Here is a 9,380-nt window from a genome sequence, read left to right on the forward strand (position 1 = left end):
GCTTTTATCGATTGTTTAACCAGTGTTGTGAACCGAATTTCGAAACCATAATGCCACTTTCCAAAATGAACACCCATTTCAATGAACTATAAACGCTATGCTCCTGCTTTACCACATGAGTCAGATGTGATGAATTGTTACTGCAAATTTCTACACACAAATATCTAAATTTTTCAGTGCTGACGCCATGTGGTCACTTAGAAAGCACTAGCAGTTAATAATGTTTACTCACATCAGCACAGCTTCAGCTAAATTAGCACAATTAATGAAGTGGAAACACTGGGAGTCAAATCGTATCACACACCAATCTGAAACTTTGATGGATAGACAAAACAGCCAAAGTCAGCTTTGAAATAATGGTTCCAAAGACATGCAAAGGAAGAGGTGGAGGGAGAGGAAGGAGGTCTAGGACACCAGCGTGGAGGAGGTGGAGGAACATAAATGGACATTGAGGTTTTCTAAATCCAATCCAATTTTATTTATAAAGCCCTTTAAAATATGTAGTACAGGACCAAAGAGCTGTGCAGAAAATAATTTAAAAACAATAGAATAACAGAAAACAGCAAAATAAATAAATAAAACACATAATACATAAAGATTAAAACAGCCCTATATTACAGTTTTTCCCAGTTGTTTACACACAATTACTTGTACTTCAGACACAATGACTACAACATGTAACTGATCCACCGACTCCCTGAACCAATTCTGCTAAACCAGAAGCACAATTCCTGCTTTACACTCAAATTGCAGTTTTAAAACACTATTTTCAAAACACTACACACAATTTTTGGGAAATTTGGGAAATGTATTCCTACTTTGTATTCCCGCACAGGATTTCTATTCACAGTATTTTACAATATACTATTTGTATTGCAGAGCTGAAAGTTTACCAACACGAGGTTGTCGGGAACATCTTTCATATTTCAACATATTTCAAAATATTGATAGGGTCAGCTAATCAACAGTGGATCATTTCTTGTACAGAAATAATCTGAGGATGAAGCAGCTCTAGAGGGCGCCATTAGAATGCAATTCAGAAAGAGTCAAAGAATTACAAAACAACTATGTGCACATAAGTCCCACACAATCCCACAATTGATGCAAACTCTCAACACTGTATAAATTACAGTACTGTACAGTAATCGTACTCTGATTATGCTTCACAATAGAGACCACTCCAAGTCTGTATTACTTATCATGTGTGTTTCAGAGTCCGTCACTCGTTCACTGTCCAGCCACGCTTTTTAGTTGTTTATCTCCCCCCATATTCTCCATTCCTCAATCCTATTATAAAGAATCTTTTTTTGTCTGGAGATGGAAAGTGTATGACCAAAATCCACACACACATATACCCCTGCCCCAAAATATGGAAGACACATGTGGAGATTTAGCAGTTGATGCTATTCATGGCTGGATTTGTCCTGCTAGGCAACATTTGCCCTGCTGATCAGTTGCTTGTGTGCTGTGGCCAGATGGAAACAGAAGAGAGGATGCAGTCTTTTTGTTTTGTTTTGACTGTAACTGTAGTCAGTAAATTCTTCTGTTGTTTGTATATGTAGACCATGGTATGTGCAACTTTGTGTTGGTTGAGATGAACATTGTGTACATTGATTTAGTGGGAAAAATATAGTAAAATATATTTGGTACCGTGTATTTGTCTGTTTTGTATACAAACATTCTGAAATCTTTCACAATGCACTTATGTAGGCCTATGTCCTGTCTTCATAAGTGTAACATTGAACAGAAAAGGTTTCCAGTAACTCATTAGGATGACTGGAGAAGAAGTGGCCAGTGTTTTACATTACGTTTTTTTTATTTGTGTGTAGAGTTCTGACAATATGAAGGATGCTTTCAGGAAAAGTGTGTAAACAATTGGGAAAAACTGTAAAAAAAAAAAAGAAAAGAAAACAAGATAAAACAGCATAGAAACAACTAAAACAACTGAAATAAAACTAAAAAAAAATAAAAACCAACATGTCACGTGGTGTCAAAGGTCAGGGTAATGAGGTGAGTTTTCAGGAGTGACTTAAAAACAGGAAGGGAAGAGGCCTGTCTAAATGTCCCTGGTCAGCGTGGAGGGAATGTCACTCTGTGTGCAGCCATCAGCCAACGAGGGATGCTCCACCTCCATGCCATTCTAGGACTCTATAACACTATGCTTCTCCTTGCTTTTATTGATGGTCTGAGACAACATATGATCCAGCGGGACTATAGGGAACCAGCACAGCCAGACAGCCTCACTACGTTGTTGTGTGGGATAACGTCAGCTTCCATCGCGCTGCTGTGGTTCATGACTGGATTACCAATAACCCAAGGTTTTCTAATATCTTTCTGCCTGCATATTCGGCCTTTCTAAACCCGATAGAGGAGTTATTTTTGACTTGGCGGTGGAAGGTGTACGATAGAGAACCTTATGTCCGTGTGCACCTCCTCCAGGTCATGGAAGAAGCCTGCATAGACATATCAGTAGATGCATGTCAGGGGTGGATCAGGCATGCAAGAGGATTTTAACCCCGCTGCCTGGCCAGGACCAATACAGCCTGTGATGTGGATGAGATTCTCTAGCCTGACTCAGATCACAGACAGGATGCTGAGGTGGAATAATGTTTTTGATGTGTGTTGTACTGTATGGTACATGAATAAAAACGTGCCACTGTATGTACATTGGTTACATGATTTGTGTTCATCATGTGAAAAGGTTATTGAAGGGAAGAACCACAAGCAACATAACTTGCCAGTTTTGGGAATATTGTTTAATATTTGTTGCAGCGATGTGTAGGACTATGTTGTAGTGTGTGTGTTTTTGAGGCCTTGTGTGTGATGTCTGTGGGCAAAGTTTGGTTTTTCAGCAAGAGTGAATGGTTTTGAGTGTAGAGCTTCATTTTGACCTAACATGATGTTTGGAAAATTGGGTGACACGTTATGGATTTGTGTTTACTGTTTTGGGAATATTAGGCATAGTTCCAAGAAATATGTTCAAGCAATCGAGAAAAACTGTAAAATCAAAGATGTGTGAGCAGCTCAGTTACACCAAAGGAACATCATCTCTTAGTAAACCTTATTAAACACAAGAATTTGAGGTATACAGAAACAGCAGAGTCTGTGTGTGTGTGTGTGTGTGTGTGTGTGTGTGTGTGTGTGTGTGTGTGTGTGTGTGTGTGTGTGTGTGAGATATTCAGGTAACATACTGGGTTACTGCACATGCTCACACCTTTTCAGCACAACAGGTGCAGTTTAGTGTATCACTGCCTCCTGCTGGAACAATGATGTCATTGTTAGTGTATCACTAAACTATTACTTAAAATTGCTCCATGTTACTGTTGTCATGACACCTGGTGTAGAAAGAGATTGCATTCCCTCAGGTGTCCTTTAAATCACAGCTGAAGGTCTTAATATCTCGCCTTCTGTGAGGAAAAATGGCTAAAACAGAGCTTTTCTCTATTTTGTAAAAATCATTTATTATTAATCAAAGATAAATCAAAAAATAAGTCTAATCAGTGTATTGATGAGACATGTAGTGGTGTGTGTGGTGCAGGATGGGATGTTTGATATATAAAAATTTTAATTTAATAAAAGACATTAAAAAAATTCTAAAGTTTCTACATTTTATTTCTAATTTTATTTTTACAACGTTTTCTGGTGACGTTAAACTCCTTGTTAACTCTTTTAATGAACTCAGCCTTCCAATTGTCAATCAAGTCGCTCTGTACAAAACCAGCTTTGCTTTGTCAGCTCCTGCAAACTCTTTATGGTTAAATAATTAAACTTGTGGTCTTTGATGTTCCTGTCAAAAAGCAGAACATCTATGGAAGTCCACGGGTCTGATTTTTCATCGTGAATACTTCAAAGAGCTTCTTCACTTTTATAATGAGTCAGTGAAAGAGGCAAGATCCTCTTATTTCAATAAAATCATAAATAGTCAGAAGTATTGTTTCTCCTCCACCTCAGCATCCTGTGTTACTTTCACAGTCTGCAGGAGCATTTGACATGGAGGACCCAAAATGCAGACACAAGGAACTTGGACCAAAACTTGAATATCAACAAAAAGCGAGCCCTTTAATAAGGCCGGTAAAAAAGGTACAAAGGAAGGGCAAGGCAAACTGAAGTAAACTAACATCAACCTAAACGGGGAGCACTAAATAAACGATGAGAAAAACCTTGGACATGAAACTTGGAAACAAAGCATGGAAAACATGGTGTGAAGAACAGACAACCTGACAAGGAACGAACGGAAACACACAGACTAAATACACATAAGGGTGATTAGGGGAAGTGGAAACACATGGGGAAACAGCTGACACTAATCTGACATTACGAGACACAGGAAGCAAAGCTGACTATGCTGAACTAGGACACAGACTTTCACAAGGAAACAGGAAACATGAGGTGCAGACATATAAACTTGATAATACAAACTTGACAAAATAAGACATGCAGCTTGAACACATGAAGGGCAAAGGGAGACTAAAACACAGGGGTAGAAGACACAAGGGGAATCGAAATAGACAAATGAGCTTAGATAATCTAATGAACTTAAAAATAAACCATGAACATCAAACATAAACTAAAACTTAAAACGCTGGGTCAAAAGACCCAGGATCATGAGTTACTCTCTGATGATGAGTGCGATACATTTCTCAAACTACTTTTACACAAGCTGATTGACTTGAGATCCCAAATCTCCTCCAGTGGCTCCCCTTATGGAGGTGATGACCCTCAGTGTCCTGGGTCATTTACTTTTTCTGGAATTACACTTTCTGCTTTCTGGTTCTGGTGGCTGTAGCTCCAGAGGTGGAGCAGGTCATCTACTGATTGGAAGGTTGCTGGTTTGATCCCTGGCTCCCCCTAGTCTGCATGGGCAAGATTTTAACACCAATTTTCTCTGACTTGTGTGTATGTATGTATCCCCCTCTGCTAGGCGGCAGGATGGGAGTAACATACACGAGCCGCCACACAAAAACTGAGTAAAATAGAAGGTTTTATTGCAACTTTTAAACAGAAAACCGACAGGGCTGCTCAGCAGACTGGGAAACGAATTAACACATGTAAAGCAATAACACAAGCAAACGTAAAAGCTAAGGGATAACTAAGGCAAGGTAGCCTCACAAAATTCTAATCAAAGCAAGCTAGCATCTCAAAACTCTAGTCAGGTTTAAGTTCAAGCATGCATCAAGGTTAACACACAAAGTTCAGCATTATGAACAACTCAACACCGTTCAAAGAGGGAGGCACGAAGGGCAAACTGCATGTTCAGTCCTAACCATTGAGACTGCTCTCTTCAAGGTCTGTAATGATCTTTTAATGGCTTCTAATGCAGGGATTTTTATCTGTAATCATTTTCTGTAATATTGACCATAAAATCCTACTTAATAGACTTCAGGTTTTGGCTGGTGTATCTGGCTCTGTGTTTTAATGGCTTTTACTTATTTCATAGGACTCTGTTAATAGAAACAACACTCAGAAAAATAAAGGTGCCAACTGGAACCAAAAGTGGTTCTTTAGACTGATGCCATAGAAGAACCTTTTTTGGTGCCACAAAGAACCTTTCAAACAATGGTTCTTTGAAGAACCATTTCTTTCAGTGGTTCATTGAAGAACCTTTAAAGGTGCCGCAAAGAACCATCAAGAAATGGTTCTTTGGGGCACCTTTAATGGTTTTTCAAAGGACCTTTTTAAAAATGGTTCTTTAAAGAACCATTTTAAAGAACCTTTTTTGAGTGGTTCTTTAAAAAACCATTTTAAATCTTTCAAAATAAAATGCATCATAAATTGAATTTGAGTAGGGTAAAATAAATACTAGCACAGCATAGACATATATTGATGGTTTATTGTCATTTTGTAGTTACCAAAAGACAAAAAGGCATTTTAACCCTCAGCACAACATCACTACTAATACATGTCACATATTAGTGTTTTAAACAGTAATAATTAAATATATTTGCTATACTATAAATAAATATATATAAATACTATAGCTACAGATAACACAACAAATAATACATGTATTGTTTAATTAATAAAACATCAGAAAGTGATAAAACACATTAGAAATAGCAATAGCTTCATAACAGACCAATAAATCAACACATTTTCATCAGCAGATGTTTGCATGTTCAGTAAAAACATTTCAACAAGTTTATGATTAAAATGATCAATGAACTTCAGCCTTACGCTATGTAATGTACGTTTCATGTTGTACTCATGGTCCTTTGTTAGTCCAGTTTAGAATAATGTCTCTGACGTATGTTTCATATCGTTAGCTTCATAGCATAATTGCCTAAGTCATTTGACTAAGTCAATGACTTAGGCAATTATGCTATGAAGCTAACGATATCAAATATATGTCATATCAAAACAAGCCCACACCTGCAGTTGTTTCAGTTTTTCACTGGTGTTTCCTGTCAGCTGGTCAACCTCACTCAGGCAGACATCCATATCAGCCAACCAAACGACAAGTTCCTCCCTTTGTGCTTCAAACCCCTCCCACTCTGAGACAAGGAGCTGAAAGAGAGAGAAAAGAGTCAATTATAAAGAAGAGAGAGAAGTGAAACCCTCCTCAGAAGGTCTGACTCGCATACCTGCAGTTGACCTGTGATGGACTCCTGTTTGGCGTTCACGTCATCCCTTGCTGTTGCCAACAGCCGAGTCTGCAGGGTGCCCTGGAAGAGCTGAGTTAATGTTCGACTCCTCCTGGTCAGGCTCTCCAGCTGGATGACCCGAGGTCTCCCCTCTCACCGCTGCCTCTGAACACAGAAACACAAATTTCATCTGAAGCAGGAGGAGCAGATTTTTTGTGCTATTCTTTTCTAAATCCAGGCTAGATCACGTGGAGGTATTTGGAAAACTTTTTTGGCCAGTGGACGACTGTTGTCTTGCAGAAAGTCAAATCAAACATATGCGATACACAATTAATTCACAAGAACACATTATAAAAAATAAGTCCAGCTTTTGCCTGATTTCAAGTGAAATCTGCATCAAATCAGGGTGACAGAAGTAAAACGAGTGCACAAAGCTTCACTTTGTAAAAGCCTGCTATTACAGTTCTCCTCTATGCAGACGACTTTCCTGTTTTCAAGGCACAACTTGGATCTGCTGTACGAATCTTATGGATACACACTAAATGAAACAATAGTGTGCATGACTCCAGATTCTGATCCCTCATCCTAATATGGTCCCAACATAGCAACAGCAATAAAGCAAATGTTGAGGCTTCAAAATACAAAGTCCATAAACCAATGGCTGACGTGGGTTTTATCATAAGGGTGATAAATATACAGATTTCAGTCTGTCTTAGAGATTTGATGTTCATTTACCTGCAGATGCACTATACGTACCTGCTCCATGGTTTTTCCACAACATTTTGCACATCACTATTTAATACAGGAAGTAGGTGAACTAAAACAAGTCATCTTTCTTTGTGAGAGGACCATATTAATGAAACAAACCTCATCATAGGGAGCCCTAAAGATGCTCCTGCTGCTTCTCTTCCTCCTCATCCTAAGCTTCCTTCTCCTTGTCCTCGCCTTCCATCCAATTGTAATTCAACCTAATTGTGTTTCTCCCCCTCCTCTTCCTCATTTTGTTGGAGCTGTGAACACAATTATGTGAATCTGGATTAATTTGTGCAAACAAGAAAAATCTACAGCTTTTTGGTCAGAGGTGGTCTTGTGATTTAAGCCGGGTAGAGTAGATTTATGTGTTGATGCTACCTGCTTCAGCTCTGGCTGCTGAGTGATATTTACGGTGTGTTCACACCGAACGCGATGGACGCGAATAGAGCGTCAGGTTTACATGTAAAGTCAATGGAAAGGCGCGATGACGCGCGATTGCGGGTCCCGCGAAAATTCGGAAGCAGATTTGCGTCGCCAAAACGCCAAAACGCGTGAAACGCGCGTCAGTGTAGCGCGTCTGGCGCGTTTGACTCGCGAATAAAACCACGCGCGTGAGTTTTTGTGTTGCATTTTGTGCATACGCGCGTTTCGCGTCTACCGCTCGAGTTGGAAAAATCTGAACTCCAGCGTCAAATCGCGCCGCGACAACCAATCAGGAGCCTGGTGACGTGGCTGTTACCTAGGTCAAAGGGGCAGATCCAGCCAAAGCCTTTCATACTTCAATGCAGGGGAAGGCTAATCAATGCGGTAGCAAACAACTCGGAGCTGTACAACACCAGCTGCTTTCAGTACCGAGACAGGAATAAAAAGGACCGAGCTTGGAGGAAGATGTGTAAAGAGATCGGGCAACCTGGTAAGTTCATTCATTTCTCTTTTGAAAGTTTTCACTGACCCGGGGAAGCCGCACAAAAGCTAGCAAGCCACCGCTATTTTCCCACTGACGTACAAATACCGTTCTGCTTTTATGCATGTTGTCATTTAGGAATATATTTTATTGTTTATTAATAAACAGCACACAGTGGTCCCGCTGTTCATCCGTCACTGCTTTGCTTTTTCGCTGATTTTTTATTGCACAGTACAGCATTGCATTCTGCAGCCTGATTGACAAATCTCCTGCGCTTGCCAAATTTATCACGTTTGGTTTTGATAACCATCGCGTCCAATAGAAAAAACAGCACAAAAACACCCATAACTATGAGCCTCATTCGGAAATAGACACCTGCACCGTGAGGGAAAAAGGCGCACGAAAGTGGCGGGCAGATGAAGACAAACCGCGGCATAATAATACTTTTACGTTTTGCAATCTACAAAGGTTTGCACTTTGAGAATCAATTGTGAGAACTGTGACCAGGGGCTAGTTATTCTGAGAACCCCTGCAATAAATGAGGGACCACTGTCTACTCTACGATTATTATATCCAACCTGTTAACATTTAATACTGTATTGATAGAACCAACTGATTCTGCAGCAGAGCATCCCCAGTCCCTGAGCTCCTGCTGCTGCACCCACAGATATGTACAGCAAGCACTGATACCTTTTTAGTCGGTGGGATTCCCTTGTGATCACCTTTACTAAATATCTACAACCAATCTGATTATATCCTGTTATTGTTTTTGTTTTTTTTCAATGTTGAAATTAAAATCTAGTAGCAGCCTTCTCATTTCTTTGTGTTTTGTGCTGTTTTACAGGCCCACAGAGGAGGACGGCTCCGAGGCAGATGAGGGACGGGTCCCAGGACGGTCCATCGGCGGTGGAGCTGGCCATCCTGGAGTCCCTGAAGAGGCCACACCAGTCTCCAATGGAGCATTTCCTCCTCAGCCTTGTTCCTGCTCTGGAGAGCAGCTGGTCCTGTCTCTCTGTAAATTCTTATATTTTATATATTTATGTTTAATGTTTTTCTGTTTGAGACTTTTAATATTATTTCAAATAAATGTTTATAATGACTAATGTCTCAGTTCTACTACACAGCAAATGTTGGCACACAAC

The sequence above is a fragment of the Rhamphochromis longiceps genome, linkage group LG3, assembly GCF_057381845.1.
Source record: "Rhamphochromis longiceps isolate RC_006_pf linkage group LG3, R_longiceps_female_GT1.1, whole genome shotgun sequence".
NCBI classification, from domain to species: domain Eukaryota; kingdom Metazoa; phylum Chordata; class Actinopteri; order Cichliformes; family Cichlidae; genus Rhamphochromis; species Rhamphochromis longiceps.